The sequence below is a fragment of the Rousettus aegyptiacus genome, unplaced genomic scaffold (genome assembly GCF_014176215.1).
Source record: "Rousettus aegyptiacus isolate mRouAeg1 unplaced genomic scaffold, mRouAeg1.p scaffold_m13_p_13, whole genome shotgun sequence".
NCBI classification, from domain to species: Eukaryota; Metazoa; Chordata; class Mammalia; order Chiroptera; family Pteropodidae; genus Rousettus; species Rousettus aegyptiacus.
In genome coordinates, this window is record NW_023416288.1 from 2,437,449 (window position 1) to 2,456,383 (window position 18,935).

The 18,935-nt window shown below is 44.5% G+C and overlaps 1 protein-coding gene across 4 annotated transcripts in view; it reads left to right on the forward strand.

Moving 5' to 3' along the window:
- Nucleotides 1–18,935, forward strand: part of ATXN7L1 (ataxin 7 like 1) — a 213,167-nt gene that overhangs the window by 129,679 nt on the left and 64,553 nt on the right. The window contains exon 1 of one of the 4 annotated variants that reach the window (XM_016145885.2): nt 6,253–18,932. The exons of the other annotated variants lie outside the window; for them this stretch is intronic. The gene's annotated coding sequence lies outside the window, so the exon portion shown is untranslated. Of the gene's footprint in view, nt 1–6,252; nt 18,933–18,935 lie in introns of those variants that run through there. 4 annotated transcript variants of the gene reach the window in all.

Sequence of the window (18,935 nt, forward strand, 5' to 3'; positions counted from 1 at the left end):
GTTGCTTTAAAGGGGGAACAATTTTAAAATTAGAATTTTAGGGTCAGGTTTGGGACAAAGATTTTTTTATTGTAATCCGATTTAAACTCCGCCTCCCCCCACGTCTTCTCCCCACACCCCCCACAAAAAACTTTTTAATGCTTGATAACAGTAACCATTTCACAGTTGTCTTATTAAGAAACAGTTATAATTTTCAACTTCCAATTTAAAATATTAATATTTTTACTAATAAAAAGTTCTTGCAGATTAATAACAAAAAATATGCTAATTAAAGAATGGCTATGAATAGGCAATTCATAAAAGAAGAAATTCAAGTAGCCAATGAACACAAAAAATGTTCATCCTGACTAGTAATCAAAAACAAAAATTAAAACAAAGTGTTTTTCACTTATCAAAATCACAAATGTTTAGAAATTAATAATACCCAGTGTTAGTGAGGAATCAGGAAAAAGACTTCGCTGAGTTGGTGGATATGTAAGTAGGAGCTCCCTTCCTGCTGAGAATTTAACTACATGCATCCAAGGGCTCAGAACCAAAAATTCTGCTTCTAGGGATTTATATAAGAAACTGAACAGAAATATGTCTAGACTTACTTAAAGAATGTTCGCTACAACATCATCTGTAACAGCAAAAAATTGCCAGCAGTCTGAATGCCAAAGAGTCAGGGCCGTTAGAATACTAAGTAGACATCTAAAAATAATCTTTGAGAAAAATATTTCATAACATGAAGGAATGTTCATGATGGAAAAAGTGGGGGGGGAAAGCATTTAATGCATTTAATACATTTAATAGAGTACTCAGTACAATCACATTTTTAAAAATATGCACGTATATATTTTTAAATAAAAAGGAATGGTGACTATGGGTAATTTTTGTTCTTTATTCATATCTAAATTTTCTAAATTCTTTATTACACACTATTGTTTATATAATTAGGGTTTTTTTTACTTTAAAGAACAAATGATAACAGGGTCAAGTTAACTTACGTGAGAAACCATTTCGGTTTGGGTATTTTGATTTCATTTGTTTTTTTCTTCAGGCAGAATCTGAAAGGACAATAAAACAACTGGGACCCCGTAGAAAATAGTCTATCTGTGTGGAGATCTCTAAATTTTGAAGGGGATAAATAAGAAGATGAAGTCTGCTCAAGTTTTCATCTTACCACCCACACCCTTTCATTGAAATTTTTCCTTTCAGATATGAAGAGTAATTACTGACATGTCCCAGTGGGATTTTAATTATATAATGGAGCTAGTATTACATTTTTTCTTTATCCTTTAAAAAAATCCTTTAATTCCTCCTTGTACACCCTTCTCCTGATAGAAAAGCAGACTTGATGACAACATAAATGTTCCCTGAGCCTCTCTTCTTCCTCTCCCACATTCTTTCTTTTTTCCTCCCTTCTCTTTTTTGCCTGTGCTTAAGCCCACTGGTGTCTGATCGAGATGCCTCAGCGACAACAGGCATGAAGAACTGCTTCCCCAGTTGTGTACAGGACTGGAGATGGGAGGATTAGTTCAGCTCGAAAAGGACTGGGATCAGCACTGCAGTATTTGGTCTGAGCTTGAAGCTGATTTTCACCATCATTATCCCTGCTCCACCTCTGGGGTATGGGATTGGGTACTTTTTTAATAGACATGCCACTGGTAACAGTTTTAGCAGGTATAGTTCGGTAACAGAGCTGGGAGGAAAGCTGTTGCTTAAATGGGAATTTCCGCCATTTATGAGCATTTTCTCTCACCCCTTGGGGTTAAAACCTTTGACAGTATGGGAGGCCCATACTGCCCCCCTGTGGGTGCTGACCATAATGCCTTCAGGCATTGTTTAGATAGCTCGCAGCTCTAGTTATTGGAAATTGTAGCTTTATTCTTTTTGAAAGCTAGTTTCAGTTTGGCCACCAAAGAAATTTAGGACTTATACTGTTATAAAGCATGATATGAAGGGACATGAGTTTTAGAAAATTGGAAAGCTCTGAGGAATTCCTGGGGCTACCCTTTACAGATCATCCCTGAGTGCTAGACATGAGACATAGCACTTAATATAGTTATCTAGCTTGGAGCTCACATGAACTCTAAGAGGAAGATATCACATTCCTCTTCACCAGATGAGGGAAAGGGAGACTCAGAGAAGTTAAGTTCTTTGCCCAAAGTTTCCGAGCTGGTAACTGCTGATGATGTTGTGCGATCAAATCCCAGACCCACGGAGCCAATCGAGATGAATTGTGAGCCTTTAAAGCCGGCCGGCGACTGACTCTCTACCATGCAGGGTTAGAAGATATCAGCCCCGAGCTCCCAGAAGAGGCAGTTTATATAGCCACCAGCACATCCCTGAGCGGATCACCACACCCTGGTTAACAGTTGGCCGTTAGCATATCCTTGATCAGATCACCACACCCTGGTTAACAGTTGACCGTTAGCATATCCTTGATCAGATTACCACACCCTGGTTAATGACATCTCCTTGATCAGATTACCACACCCTGGTTAACAGCATCTCCTTGATCAGATTACCACACCCTGGTTAACAGAATCAGAAGTAAATATTTAATACTGGCTTACTGGAAAATTGTCTACCCATAACATTCCCCACTGGTTTTCTAGGGGAATTCAAATCATTGAACAGTAGGTCTAGGCCTCATCTAAAGCCATACAAAGACCCCCCTCACTTTAGGATGGAGAGAATCAAGACAGTCCAGACTGGACCCTTGACAGTCTTATTTTTAGTGGGTCCTCTGTCCGACGTAGAGTCCATTGCTCTGATGTCTGTGGTGGATGCACAGCCTTGATTCTGGTACAGTGAATCCAATGATGGCGTCCAGCTACCTTGACCGCGGTGGGTGTTGTGAGGATGACAGGGAAAGGTCTGTCCCAGCGGGGCTCAAGAGAAGCAGGCTGTACCTTTCTCACCCAGATCCAATGACCTGGAGCGTGGTTGTGTGGCTGGACTGGATGCTGAGCAGCTGTTCTGGTGGCAGAGACCAGTTGGTGGGTCTCCTGTCGTGTGAGAGAGAGCTTGCAAAGATTTAAGCAGTGAAAAATTATGAATTTCTGTTAGCTTTTCCTCCCCTAACTTGGGGAGGAAAGATGGGGGTCTTCCAAACATTATTTCATAAAGCGTGAAGCCCTTACAATAGGGTGTGCGCCGTGCCCTTAAAAGGGCAAAGGGGAGGAGACTCGCCTAATTTTCGCCAGTTTCCACCTTGAACTTAGTTAAGGTTTCTTTCAAGGTCCTAATCATCCTTTCTACCTGTCCTGAACTTTGAGGCCTATAAATGCAATGCAATTTCCAATTGATCCCTAACGCCTTTGCTAGAGATTGGCTGGTCTGGGCGATGAATGCCGGGCCGTTGTCGGACCCCAGTGTTAAGGGCAGGCCAAATCGAGGCACTATTTCTGAGACTAATTTCTTTGCTACTACCTGAGCAGTCTCCTGCTTTGTAGGGAAGGCTTCAGTCCATCCTGAGTTGGTGTCTATGAACACAAGCAAGTACTTGAATCTGAAGTTTCCTGGGCTGATCTCAGTGAAATCCAACTCCCAGTGTTCCCCCAGTGCTTGTCCACGAAGTCTTGTCCCTTGTTGTGTTTCCTTGGAGGGCCCTGGATTCACTTATGTGCAGACGTGGCACCGGGCTGATATCTGCTTGGCCATTCGTTGCAGCCACGGAATGTAATAGTCTCTTTTTAACAGTTCAGCTAACTTGGTTCTTCCCAAGTGAGTGCTCTGGTGAACCTGGGTTATAAGGTCTCAGCTCAAGGCCTCAGGTACTACAATGCGGCCATCCGGGAACCTAACCCACCCAGCAGATTCTTCTTTGCCTCCCAGCTTGTTGCATAGTTCAACTTCCCCTGGAGTGTAGGTAGGGGTGTCCGTTAGCACTCTGGACAGTAGGGTCGGCAGAATGTCAATTGGCCCCACTGGTTTTCGGGCAGCCTCCTTTGCTGTCTCAGAGCTTGAGTTCTGGTGCCCTGGGCAATGGATGATGGCCACTTTCTTTGGCAGCCAAATTGTCTCAAGAAGGGCCAGTATTTCCTCTTTATTAATGCCCCATGTACGTGTGCCATGGCAAAGGCATGCCTGCTGTCCGTGTAGATGTTAACAGTCTTGTTTTTACCCCACTGCAGAGCTTGAGTCACTGCTACTAGTTCGGCCCTCTGAGCTGAAGTGCCATGGCTTAGGGCTTGTGCCCAGATGACAGTCTCAGTGGTAACCACTGCAGCCCTGGCATACCTGAGTCCTTCTGAGACGAAGCTACTCTCATCCATAAATAGAGTAGCGTCTGGATTTGGCCAAGGGCTGTCTGTCAGGTCCGGTCTGGTGCAGGTGACGTTCTCTAGGACCTCAAGGCAGTCATGCAAGGGTTGGCATCGTCGGGCAGTAGGGTAGCTGGGTTGAGTGCGGCAGTTTTCAGGAATTATATGTGAGGTAGGTTGAGAAGCATGACCTGATACTGGGTGATCCGAGTGTTGGAAATGCATCGGCCCGGCGTGCTGCGAAGCATTGACTAAACTGTGTTTGGGGTGATAGTCTGGAGAGTCTGCCCTAGTGTCAACTTTAGGGCTTTCTTAGAGAGGATCGCAGTGGCAGTAGTTGGCCTCAAACAGTTGGGCCATATTTTGGAGAGGTAGGCAACCGGTCGCTTCCAGGGCCCTAGGATCTGTGTCAGGACACCTTTAAAGTTATCCTGGGCTCCCGGGGGCTCATAATGTAAGAGCCCTGATGTCCTCATTTTGAGTCCTCAAAAAGGACGAGGGGAGCCTTCTTTTGGGGGGCTTGACCTTTTTCAGGGCACTCATTCTTCAAATGTCCCTTTTCTTTGCAATATGCGCACTAGTCCTTTTCTAACCCGACTCTTCTGAGTCTATTGTTCACCCTGGGTGCCTGTTCTTGGCTTCTGCCTTTTCCTAGAGGTCCCTTTGGCTAGGCTTTTTGCATGATTGCAAGCAGGACCTTGGTCATCTTCTTAGTCTGCACTATATCTACCTCATCTCTATTGTTGAATACTCGTTGGGCTATCTTGACCAGCTCAGACAGGTTCTTTCCTTCAAACACTTCCATCCTCTGCAATTTCTTTCTAATATCTGGGGCTGACTCGCTGACAAAGGCTAAATTCACAGCCCTCCTATTATTAGGGTCCTCCGGGTCATTAGGGATATATAACCGGTACGACTCTAAGAGTCGTACTGGGAACGCCGCCGGCGACTCATCCTTAGTTTGGATGACCTCGCTTACCTTAGATAAGTTAGTGGGTCGTTGGCCTGCAGACCGGAGGCCCTGGAGCAGAAGCTGGCAATACTGTTGGAGAGCCTCCTTACCTTGGTTGGTGTTGGGGTCCCAAGGCGGACGGGTGTTCGAGAGAACATGTTGGATGCGGGTTGGGTTGGTGGAAGGCTGCCCATTGGGCTCTAATACCGCCTTTGCAGCCTCCCTCTGGATCCGCTCCTGCTTCTCTGAGGTAAACAGGACCTGAAAGGCTGTTTTCAGGTCGAGTGACCCCTCTGATGGCCACCCTGTTCCAAATGTGGGCCAATCTAACTGGCAGAACCTCCGAAGGCGTGGGCTTGTCTCCTGAAATCCTTAAAATGATTAAGGAGGCACTGAAAGGGGTAGGATGATTCAAGGAAGAAGCTTGACTCATGTTAATAAAAACAGGCAAGACCCCCACAAAAGCCAAATAAGCCAGGGCTAGGATCAGCTTCTGACCTAGCGTCCAATTGGACGGGGCCACGGAGGCCAGATCTAAGGAAAGAATTAAAATACCACACATTGATATATGGAGTACGCTTATGAAAGCCAAGGCAATAAGAAGGTAATAGTACATTTTGACCAGTACGGACTGACAAACACAATACAGGACAAGAACAGTAACAGACTAAAGTAGACCAGTCCGGACAGACAGACACAATACAGACAGACAAAACAGACTACAAGTAACACAAAATGCTAGTGTATCAGGCAGGTACTGGGTCAGGATCTGATGTCTCAGACCTGACCGTACTAGGGAAGTTGTGCCACGTCCAGCCTTCCACTAGTTCTTAGGGCCCACAGACAGGAACAGGTCTAAGCCGAGGTTTAGACGACCTCTAGGGCTTACCGGCAGACAGGTCTAAGCCGAAACTTAGACGTACCGTAGAGCTCACAGATAGATACTCAGAAACCTGAATACCTGTAGTACCAGAAGTCCAGTCTGACGTCTCAGACCTTGTCCGAACTAGGGAAGTATTGCTGCGTCCAGCCTTCCACTAGTTCCCCGACAGGTACCCAGAAACCTGGATACCTGTAGTGCAGTCTGACTCACCGGTGAAGCTGCTCCAGATGGCTCATGCCCAATTATTACAGAATTGTACCTTTTGTCCACCCGCCCTAAGCTAAGCAGTGAAATGTATACTTGAAGTTACACTGGTGCTATTGCTATCAGTCTGGCTGGGAAATGAGTTTCCATCAGGTTTGCTTTGGATACAGGGCCTCTCAAGCTTCCGTGTGCAGCAGACTGTCCTGGAGAGCTTGTACAGTGCAGATTCCAATTCAGCAGGTCTAGCTAGGGTAGGCGGGGCAGTTTGCTGCCCAGTGGTGCTGGTCTGAGGCTTGTACCTGGAATAACACTACGTTGGATATGGAGACAGCAATTTGCAGGTGAAGGCTCTGTTCAGCAGAATTTGAACTTAAATTCTGACCTTGGAAATTAGTGGGTGGCTTGGGCAAGCTACTTAACCTCTTTGGGCTTGCTTTCTCATTTTGGAAGTAAGGACTTAGATTGCAGCTATTTCTTAGAGTTGTGAGGATTAGATGAGATAAGCCACCTGAAGTACTTACAATTGATAGTGCTTAATCAGGATTTGCTTTTATTAGTAACACATGGAACCAAGATGTCCTGGGGTGGAGGAAAGTGCTCAGACCTTAGAGTCCAAAGGCTTGAGATCCCATCTAGGCCCTGGCAGGGGAGATCTCCTGAGCCCACATATACCTCTGGGCAGGAGGGCTGATGGGTCGGCCCTTGCTGTGGGGACCAGTGAGTTGCTTTGATATCCAGGCTTACTCTAGAAGTCCTCTGGGGCCTCCTGACTGGGGTTCCTGAGGATGCATGCATGGCATCCATTGCCCACATCAGACATGGCTCAGGTGGAGAGCTCAGAACAAGTACCCTGTGCCAGCCGACCTACCAGAGTCCTGATCTTTCCACCTGGGGCCCTAGGTCACCCTTATACCACTGTGCCTGCTTTAGCTTAAGGACCTCAGGTGCTGCTTCATTTTCATTGCAGCGTTTTGTTTAATTTTTATTTAGAAAGGTTCCAGGGGTTCAAATGACAGGGAAGGTAAGAGAAAGCGCTGGCAGTTACCCTCAGGGCTGTCCCGTAGCAGCTTCGGCCACATCCCCCATTTTATTGCTGGAGAAGCACTCTGGGCTCCAGTGCAGGTCACACCTGCACATGATGCAGCCATTCCCCCTCAGAGCCCAGCCACAGCACCCTCTCCTGTGACAGGAACACTATAATTTAGAACCTTACTGAACAAAGTGTGGTTCTCAGCAGCCCCAGACCCCATCCCTGGCTGTTTGAAGATGTAGGTTTTATTATTATTCAGGTCTGGTGAAGCCGACAAATCAGGAGACAGTTTGCCGTTGAAATGATAGTTCGTTACAGTTTCCAAGAGTAGGGCAACTGTCACATCACACAGGGCCACACAGGTCAGTCAGGAGGCAGAGGGAGAGGGAAACCATGGGCAAGAGCCTTGAGAGTGGTTTCCACTCTCAATATGGTTAGTAAGAGAATTTTGATGGTTAGGTTGATTGAATGTAGTTCTGGTATTAGGGGGTTGTGATATGCGCCCATGAATAAAGTTGCGGTGAGGGGCAGAGTAAGTAGGCTTAAGATTGGCTAGTTTGGGGTATAGGATGTCTCTAGTTGTCTGGTACCTGACTGTGGGGTGATTTGGGCAGGAAGAACAGTGGCCTGGAGTGTAAGAGCTGGATAAAGGAGGTGGTTGGGGTCTGGGCTTTAGATTGGTTGATTTGCACATGAAAGGTGCACTTGAAAGTGAGTCCTTTCTAGGAATTGGCTAGTCCAGGGTCAGCGAGGCCCTAAGATGTCAAAGCATCAGAAATACAGAAAAATGAGGCATGATTAATACACTGACCTACATTATCAAAAGCTCCATTTTGACGATCTCCAGGTAATTAGTGAGCATGCTGAAGTTTGAGAAGCACCACTCCAGGGTAGGCCCAGATGCAAATCAATCAGCCTTGCCCAAGGTGGCACAGTTCATAAGTACATCAGCAACATCTTCCACTTTCTGGGCATATGCTTATAATAATACCGTTTCGATTATTAATTGTTGGTATAGCAGTCATAGATACTGTGCAAACAGATACGGTATTACTTTCTACAACAGAACTTATTTAAAAGAAAGGAACTTACCACCTCATCAGTGAAGGAGATAAAAAACAATATTTGTGTCCCATTTTACAATGGGAAAATTGGTCAATAATTATCCAATAAAACCCTGGTTTCCTGCATTCCCAAATGAGTAGTGCTTCAATTTATTTTAATGGGATATTAATCTCTTTGGAGTGACCAATTATGTCTTTGGGTGACGAGTACAACTTACACTTGTCATCACACACAGAAACTCCTCTAGAAGGAGCCCGATTGGCTCACTACCCTTGGAGAAAAGGCCGCGTACCAAGAAAGGGTAGAGAGGAAGAGGAACAAGGGCCAACTGTGGGTACTGCTGGGAATCTCAGTGCTTGAACATAAAGAAAACTTTGAAATCATCCAGTCAAAGCCTTCATTTTAAAGATAAGGACACTGGGGCCCAAGATGTTCATAACTTGCATGGCCCGGCGACTCCTCGATACAGAGATGGGGCAAGGCCCTGGCTGGAGGGCAGAGGGCCAGCCTTCTCTGTTTTCTCCTGCGCCCTCCTCCCTTCCCATTTCGCAGAGCATCTCCTTCCTCTTAGATTGGAGCAGAAGCATGTCATGCCCAGTCTAGATATGCTGACAGTGCAGCCATGTATTTTATTTCTTTTTTTAATGTATTTATACTCAGCCTTGTTGAAAAGGATTTAAGGCCACTTATAAAATGGCAAACAACGGAGCAAGATAAAATAAATTTAAAATAAGTGAGAAAGATGAGGCAAAGGAATAAGTGGCTTCACAACAACTTTGCCCATCGCCATCCTGCCAGGGCCATGGAGAGCCTCAGTGGTCAGCAGTGAGTCCAGGCTCATGGCCCCAGCTTAGAGCTTTGGTGGGGTTTCTCCCTGGCTGGTCTTAGAGCCTCTCCCCTTTTGTGATAGAGATGCCCTTGAAGGTCACTTTGAGGGACTTGAAAATTCTCTTCGGTGGGTTGTATATGTGGGTTATGGCTACAGTGGTGATGGTGGAAGTGAAAGTGTTGTCATATTGTCGCTGCTCTGTTAAGACCAGGCAAGAGAGGAAAGCTAGCTAATACATGGAACCTTCAAGCTGTTCAGAATCACTGTGACCTTCTTGGCCCCTTTGTTACTCACTTGTAAGCTGGGAGGAGGAGGTTAGTATAGCCAGGATTTAAAGCCATTGCTTGAACTTTTTTCTACCTCCTGCTCGTACTTTATCCCTTTTGTACCATTTTGACCTCTGCTCAAGCTCCAATCTCTTGGTTCTACAAGAGCTCCCTTGCTGCTTGTACGTCTTCATTCGAAGGACCCAGGTATCCTTCCTGCTCTCAGAAAGTCCTTGAGCTGATACCTGCTTGCCTCAGGTGTGCTCTCTCTGATTCCTTGGGCCTTGTCCGAACCCACTGTTGGTTTTGATGGCCTCTTCAGTGACTTCCAAGATCTTCCTGCTGCAGAATTCATCAAAGCTAACCCACCAGGAATCCCAGCATGTGTTGATTAAGTCAAAGGTGCTGAATTCTAATGCATGGGTGGTTCCATCCAAGGAAGAATTAGCCCACCAAAATGCCAGGTGCATCCCTGCTGACACACACTGATAAGAAGTTAGAAAAGCCTAAATATTTACAGTTGTACAGTAGCATCAGAACAGCCACACTGCAGATTTCTTGGTCCGTACCCAAGAGTTTAGTGGGAGAAAAATCACTAAATTATTTTTATCTGCACAATGTGGTTAGAAAGAATTACATTTGGAAGGGTCAGGCTCTGCTGGGAATTGTTTGTTTCATTAGGCTGGAGTCTCACAGTTGGATAAAGCTGGACTTCCCGGGGTCAGATGTTGGCCAGCATCTGGGACCTGCTAATTTCTCGGCTTCGGTGGGCACCCTGGGACTGCCAGTGTAGCCTGTCACATGGGTGCTGTTGGATCACCCCAAGCCCCCGAGGGATTGCTGTTGGCTGGCATAGCATCAGTGAGTGGAAACTGGTTGCACTGGGGGAGTATCTCTCCAGAGAATTTTTTCTCTAACAGACAAAGGAGCAGAGCACTCAAAATTAGTCTATTACCTCTCATAAAAACCCACTATCAGGCTCTTAGGCTTAAAAAATCATTTTCGAGTGCACTGTCTAAGACAAGCAATTAAAGTTAGCTCTCCCTCAGACCACTGGAAACTGCCGGCCTGCTGATACCTGCGTTTTCTTTTGCTTTATTATAGATTGGCTAATTATTTCCTGTTTCATCCATTCACTAACTAACACACTTTGAGTGCCTGCTATGTGCCAATACTAAGCCAAGGTCTCTAAGTTTGACTCTTTATGGCACAGTGGAAAAGGGAGGCAAGGCAGTTGTTACTGAACCCTATGCCATGCACTAAGGTAAAGGTGCACTCAGTTTGTCCCAGGCACACCAAGAAAGGGGCTCGACTGAGACCTGGAAGAGATGCAGGGTGATGGGGGTCTCCGAGGTATCCTAGATGTGGGAATGTTTGAACAGGGTCTTGAAAGGAAACAAGACATTAACCAAGGTGAAGAATGAAAGGGTGGCTAGCATTCCAGGGAGATAACACTATGCACTAAGTCACAGAGGCTTGAAACAAAAGGCTCTCAGTAGTCCAGGGTGGCAGAAGGGCAGGATGCCTGGGGGAAGGGCATCAGAATGAGCCTCAGTGCCTGGTGTCCTGGAGACAAGGAAAGCTGCGACAGATTCTTAGTTACTGATTCTTCTGCAGCTCAAAGACACTAGAGGCCATTAGACATCCCTCAATGCCACATGTCAATCAAAATAATTAAAAGCAAAAGAACTGGAAAGCTGGTTTGTATATTCCAACATCCATCTAGCTACCACCCCCCCCCCAAAAAGCTTTTAATAAAATAAGACAAAGAGCCAAAAAATGTGTATGTTTAATCACATGACATAAAGTAAGTAGAGTGCAGTTAAAGGGGGGGGGAAAAAAAAAAAAGAAGACTATCCCTGCAAAACTGAGTGATCGCCAACTCTGGGTTAGCACAGTGTACTCGGGCTTGGAGTCAAACAGACCTAAGTTCAGGTTCTGGTTTCATTAATTTAAGTTTTAACCTCTCTGGACTTTGATTTTCTCATCTCATCACATTATTGTGAAGATTAAACCATGCAATCCCAGTGGCTTTTCTTTACTAGTTTATTTCTTGCTTTTTAAAATACTAACTCAATCCAAGGCAAGAAATAGGTTGTGGTATATGAGGATCAGTTATTATTAGTGGAATAAAGAACAATCACAGATTACAGTTAATAAAATAGATTCTAGAAATAACAGAATTCCTATTTATTCATTTTATTCATTGGACAAATATCTATCACTTACTTTCTGTGGCAGGCACTGCATGAGGTTAATGGACTAGAATAGTGAACACGACAGACCCAATCTGTGCTTTCATGAGGCTCATAATCTGGTGAAGAGGGGAATGTATTAAGGACTCTCTTCCTGAAGTCTATCCATCTCAGACTCACTCAGAGGCATGTTCATTGTGGACTGCCCTAAGCTGGCTCGGCCATGCAGAACTCATAGGTTCTTTTTGGTAGAAATAGTTGCCACTGTAGAAGGTTGTAGCAAATTGAGATGGTGAGGGTTAGCTCCTCCCATAAACTCACTACCAGGCTGTAACGAATGCGAGCATTAGACTGAAGTCTGTTCACAGATATAGGCATTTATCAAACAAATGTTTATCAACAAATAGGGAGAAAACAGTTCACTCAGTGTATTTGTTACACTTGAAGTCCCGCCCTCTCTGCTTTGACATGTCCCTCCCCATTTATGAGGCAGCTGCAAGAATATTCCAGAGACAGGACTCTGATTTCCCCACTCAGCAGCATGCTGTCGTCAACCCCCTTAAAGCAGTGGTTACACACAGAGCAGCCTCGAGGGCTGTCCCTAAGAATAAGGGGACAGGCCTCACTGGGGTCCAGTACCCTCTATAGACAAGGGTGGAGATGTCTCTACAGGTTTGGGCCAGGCCACGTATTTTAAATACCTTTAATTTCTCAGGAATAAGTACCCATTCCTAGCATTCATTATACTAAGTCACAAATTTTACCAACAAAAGCCCATTTTTTTATACCCAGAAGGTTGATCAGAATACAGATAGCAGAAGAACTTAAAGTAGACACTTTTAAAGTGTGACTCTCTTGAATTAATAACAGTTGCCTGACCCAGACTGTGTAATTCTTAATGGCATGTGAGCTGATCACCCCTAGAGGTGAAGCTTACACTGGTTCAGACACAATAAAACACCAGTTATACTCAGTACTTTCTTTTTCCCTCTTATTTATTTATTTATGTATTTATCCACACAAGTACTTTACATTGTAGCCATCATTACCCTGTTCCATTTCTCTCTCCTATTCAGAAGGTATGATTCCGTGTATGCGTGTGGAAGGGGAGGGATGACGGCTGGTTATATCTAAAGTCATCATAAATCCTGGATTGCTCGGGAGAGTCACAACTTACACCTATGTCCTGGGGCTCATCCACTTAGTACTCCCTTTCACTTTCAGAGCTATCCAGTTAGGATGATAAAGTATATGGTTATTCTATTTATAGAAAGAATGCAGTGGCACAAAGCAAAGAGAACAAACCCCAGAACTGAGTTTGAATTCTGTCTCTACCAGTTCCCAATAAGGTGGCCTTGGCAAGTTCTCTCCCCTTGATAAATCTTATTTTCCTCATTTGTAAACTGAAAATAATACACTTGCCTGCCCTCCCTCTCTACTTACTTTTTTTAGATAACTAGTTATCCCATGGATGTGAATAAACTTTGTAGAGAAAACAACTCTAACAAGAGTTAGGGATGATCCCCATCCTTAAACCCAACCTTGGTTTGTGCTCTGGCTTAGGAGAAACCTAGCGTCAGCATGCAGATCGTGGCAGCTCCTTCACTCCTTTTTCTGGGTGACGGAGACACCCATAGCCAATTCTGCAGAGAAGTACTTAACAGAGCCATTTGCTTGGGGATTTACATTTCCCCTTAACTCCATCAGAGGAGAGAACATGGCCCTTAAAAGTAAAAACAGAAGCCCTGACTTTGCTTTAAGATGCATTAATGTAAAAGTTTTCCAATAAAGATTCAACTTACTCTTCTTTACGTGAGTAGAACGCATAAAAGTTGGAGAAGACATGATGACTAGCGAGAGGCGAGTGAAAGCTCAGCATGAGTACTCTGCCTTGTTGATGCAGAGATGTGGCAAATGTTCCCACGGGAATAGTCACAAATGAGGTAAGGATGGGGTGGGGTGCCCCAAACAGTAGTACTGTTTTGCATAATAATACAGAATTTTACTTTTTCAATGTGAAAATTGCTTGCTCTCTTATTACAAAAGTAACTGTAAAAACTGCCAAAATTTCAGGCAACATAAGAAAGTAAGTATCTTGGTGTTGGTGTAAAACTTTCCAATCTTTTCTATGTGTATTTGTCTGTCTCTGTTATACATGTGTACCTATATGCAAATATTTTAAAAAATAAAAGTGGAATCTTATTATAGACACTGCTTTGAAATCTGCTTTTTTTTTTTTCATCCAAAATTACTGTGGACACATTTCAGTAAATTTAGATCTACATCATCATTTTTATAGCTTCCCAGCATTCTATTGAATAGATGTGCCAATAATTTACTTAACTGGGGTCTGATTGCCTGGTATTTAGGTTTGTTTAGGGGCACAGTATCTACCTCTTTTGCTATATATTTTTTAAAAATCAGTATATCTATCCCCAAACTCACACACGAACTTGACATACTTTTCAAAATTCCTCCAGGAGAAGTTTCAAATATCTCCCAGTTTGTCTTCTTTGCACTTAGGTTGAAGGACTCCTGACAGTTGAAGTGCGGAGTAAGAGAAGCTGTAAATAACTGGGCAAAGGGCAGCTCAGAGGAGAGAGCCCAGACACTGCGTTGTTGCAAACTGCCTGAAGTGGGGTCAGTTACTTTAGGAATAACTGGAGCCCAGATCTGGTCACTCACGAAGCAACATTGCTTCCAGGAGCCTCTGTCATTTAATAGCCCTCCAGCCTGAGGCCTATTCGTTAGAACACTCCTTTCAAAAAAGAAAAACTTCGCACACATGCAGGTGTTTCCACATGGTGCATCCAATAACACCTCAGTGTCACGAACTCTGCCACTGAGTAAAGCTCTTTGGGAACCCAGCCAGCAGCTCCAAGTTTTCGAAGGGCACCAAGCCCCACTCTGCACCAGTGAGGGCACCCTTCAGGCTTTTATTGAGAAAGGCTTGCACTTAGTTTGTACGTAATACTAGTGAGTTTGATGGTCTCATTTCCAAGTTTGGCAAATTAACACTCTGAAGACTGTGGAGGTGGCCCTGAGAGTAAAAAAGAAGTGACACCAGACTGCAGAAAATAAAAGTAAAAGACAGAAAGTGAGGAAGCTGAGGCCCCTTCTGTGCAGGTGCAAGTAGCTCTGCCTACTTTCTCAGTGTTTGCAAACGGCGGCACCACCCATAATGGTGGAGTAATCAATTTGGTGAGTCCTGACCAACATTTTAAACAGTGGAATAGAAGAGAAGAGAAAAATATCAGTTTTTCCACTTAATTAAAGACAAATATTATCCTTTAGAATTTTTGTCTCATATGTGCATACTAGATTGCAATGTGAAATTCATTTCAAACTTAAAAGTTTGAAAGCTACAATTGTAGCCCCTGAAGCCATCACTGTTTTATAGCAAAGTATAGAAATGAATGCCCATAACAGTGACCTTGAGGTATCAAAAAAAGGATCAAATAATGTTCAAAGTATACCATTTAAGAGGACAAAGTACAGTGGGATAAAGATCTTTCAGAAAATTCCTGTTACAAAGTACCTACAATTTTTTTTTGAAGATTTAGTATTTTAAATTTTAAGTGGAAAGCCTTTCAACCTTCTCCCTAATTTGAATCACAAACACCAAATTTGACCAGGGCAGTGGGGAGGGAGGGAGAAGGAAACCTGAAAATATAAAATAAAATATTTGAAATAATTTTTAATTAATTAATTAAAATTTGATACATAGCTAACAAAAAGACATTCTCCTGCCAGGCATACCTAATAAGGTACACATAGATCTTTGTGCTACACGCGAACTGGAACCTCATTCATTCAAGACTTTCATTAAAAATGCACAGCAAGGCTTCTGTGCTCTGGAGTGGCACCGGCCTGCGAAGATAAATGAGACTCAAAACTGGCCCTCAAGGAACTTACGGTCCAGTGATCCAGATTTCAGTCAACCCGTATTTATTGACCTTCACTATAAAGTCATTTTGCAAATTGTGGTGGAAAGAATCAGCTGAGGCTGATTGAAATTGGCACTGTCCTGAAAAATCTAGGGTATGTAGTCCCATATGTGCAAAACTGGCCTCCTGGCTTTGGTCATGAGCCTGCACCACAGAAGATTAAGCCAAAGCCAGTCTCAGGCAAGATCAGGCAGGCTGGCTCATTGCTATGAGCCCAGGTAACAAGACGAAAATGAAGAGTGTGGAGCCGAGCCCTGGGTTCTGACCTGGAAGTGTGCAGGGCAATGCCAGGAGTAAAGCCAGGTCTTGGCCCATGGCTTTCACAGCCTCTGACATGCTTGTCCTGCCTTTCTGTCTACTGATAGCTCAGGCCTCCATCCTCATTTTGATCATCTCTCCTCATGCCCAGGCCATGTTTTAAAGACTTCACTGGCCTCTGACCAGCTTCCTCCTCTGTATATGTACTCTGATGAAGCTCCCTTCATTGGGGTGGGGGCAGGGTGTCCAAATGCCCAGAGCATGGGCACAGGGCCTCAGCTTTGTCTCCAGTGATGCTATCATCCTCAAGAGCTGGATATAGCATGGTTACTGGCCTTCCCAAACCCCCTGTCAGCAAAGCAGGGTTTGTCTGGTCTGTGGTAGAACTACCTTTGTTAAGCACAGCAGTACTAACTGCCACAAATATCTGCTAATATTCCATATATCCTATCAGCCCACCTTTACTCATCTGATATTAAAAGTTAAGTGGCCATGCCACATGGATTTTCAGACATTCTGATTTTAAATAGGCTACCTGTCTTTCCTAAATATGCTAGTGCTTGTCAATGTGTCCTAGTTTTTGATTTAAAAAAAAAAAAAAAAAGGTCTCTATGCTTAGAGGAGTCACAAGGTATGTGGAAATACTGTATTTCTACTCACTTTGTATCTGTGAGCCAATGAGTTTTCCTACCAAGACTGTTCTGATATACCCAGTTCCCATATTCTTTTTGGGCAGCATGGATGCAAATGTCATGTAGTTACAAAACAACCTCAAATAAACCAGCGAGAGGCAACACCTGTGCATTTCATCTAACCACAGCGCTTCTCCAGTTAACAACAGACATAGATTTGATTAGCCTTTACGACCTAGACTGCTTTAGTGACATTCAACATAAAGGCCACCTTGACACCCAACTTTCCTGGCCTTTGTGTTGTGTTTTCAGAGAGAAAGAAAGGGGGAGAGGCTGATTCATGAGGTGGTAGCAGAACATTCTAGAGCTTTCTAATCATTACCTCCTGACCATCTCTCCTTTTGTGTTCCACACTCGACATTTCTGGTCATGGCCCTGAGCCTTGGACTCCTGACAAGATGTCTCCACTTAACCTTACAAACCCCTTGGGATCTGTAGTAACTTACTACCATGTTCCCACAGAGGAAATGCCCCAAATCTGCCGTGAACCTGCCCATGTGTGTCATATAATAATAACAGTGCCCCCTACCAAGCTGTGAGTGTGCCCACTTGGCACAGACAAGGCACATGACAGTGGGACTCTTCATTTGGTCCCATATTTTCAGTGACCTCTGTTGCAAAACAACTGAGCCAAAAGCATAACGTTGAAACACCACATTGAAGAAGAGATCCACCAGACCATGTGCTGAGCCGGATCCCTTCCCCGTGCAGGATAGCTCACCTCGGAGACGCAGGCCATGTATTGTACAGCTTGTCAGCCTATAGGGACATTCTGCTCTGGCTTCTTAGACCAGGATTAGGTAAGAAGCAAGGGTCAGCACAAGGGCGAGTTAGTCAAATCAAAGAGGGACAAGGTGCAAACTGGGCAGAGATGGTTTCTTTCCTTTGAAATCGTAGCTGTAGAGTACAGACATCAGAAGCTCGCCTGCAATGTGGAAAGGAACCATTCTGCATGAGGAAGTTACAATCTGTGAACTGCTACAGAAAACCATGGAGACAGGGAGTTTGAGGAAATCAAGGGAGACGATGTGCTTTTATAATAAGACAACTTCATTGGCCTTTGTAGTTCTGTCATCGTGTGTTCTGGAAACACGGTAGAAGCAAGCAAGGAGGACTGGGTTAGGAGTTGGAGACCCAGTCCTGTTCATGATTTGCAGTGTGGCCATGGACATGATTTGTGGCCTTTCTAAAATCTCACTTATCTGTGAAAGAGACTAATAAAGGCCACCACTTTTAAAGTGCTTCGCGAATAATAAACCACCCCACCAGCACAAGTTATTCTCGGGGCTGAGACCAAGGCTTCTCTGAGCCTGTTATTCACCTTTGTTAAATGAGGATAATAATACCAGCCCTCTCCATCTCGCAGGATGCTTCTGAGGGTCAAACAACAATGTGAGTGAAGGAAACATGGAACCACAGAGTTCTAAGTGAGCGACGCGGCTCACAACAGTTCTGGGGCTGCTTTAAGGAGTCCATTGCCAGCCCGGAGGCCAGCGCCAGTATGAGATTCACTTTGCCCAACCTGAACTTTCTCTCCAAGGTGTCCCTTTTCTGTTTTCTCCCCCACCACAGCCTTCCTCCTCTCCTGCTCCTTCCTTTGTCTTGGATGCTCTGAGTTTCCTTTGCTCTTCTCTCTGGATCCGCTGGGCATCTGCTGCGCCTCACTCCAGGGCCTCTATTTTGGATCCCAGTGAAAGCATTTCTATATATACTTTGCAATAAAATGTGAGTTCCGTGGAGAGGAAAGGGGTAACTACTGTGTGGGTTCACATCCACTACCATTGCTCTGACCCCCAGGACCAAGGGAACGACATCTACTCTCCAGAATAAACATGAATCTGCCGGATGAAAGTACTTTATTCGTTGTCACCTAAAGAGAGCACAGACTCCAGTCCCAATGAGGGAGAAAAGTTGACCCCGGCAACTCTGAACTCAAAGGGAAAAAAGAAATCTTTCTCAGGACTAGCTCAGAAACAGCCCGGGGACACTGTTCCCTCCACTTGCTTCTTATGCGACTCAGTGGCCTCACTGCATGGATCAGGGAACTTTCCTGTGTCTTGAAAACTCCGCTCAGCACACCCCTTTTTTCTCCTATGGGATTTACCGACTTGCAAATTCCAGTGATTCTGCAGTCACCCCAGATGTGTACCAAGGCCAAGGCGTTTGCAAAATCTCTTCAGTCAATCTCTAAGTAAAAGATGCTTCAAGGAAGCACCCAGTTCCTTCTGCTAATAACCACAGTTTGTCATGTGACACCTGCCCCTCCCCACCACTTGTTCTCTCCGAAAACCCCCCAACCACCCCACCAATAAACTAGGTTGACTGTGTCCTTTATCTGCCAACATCTACATTTCCTTCAAGGTG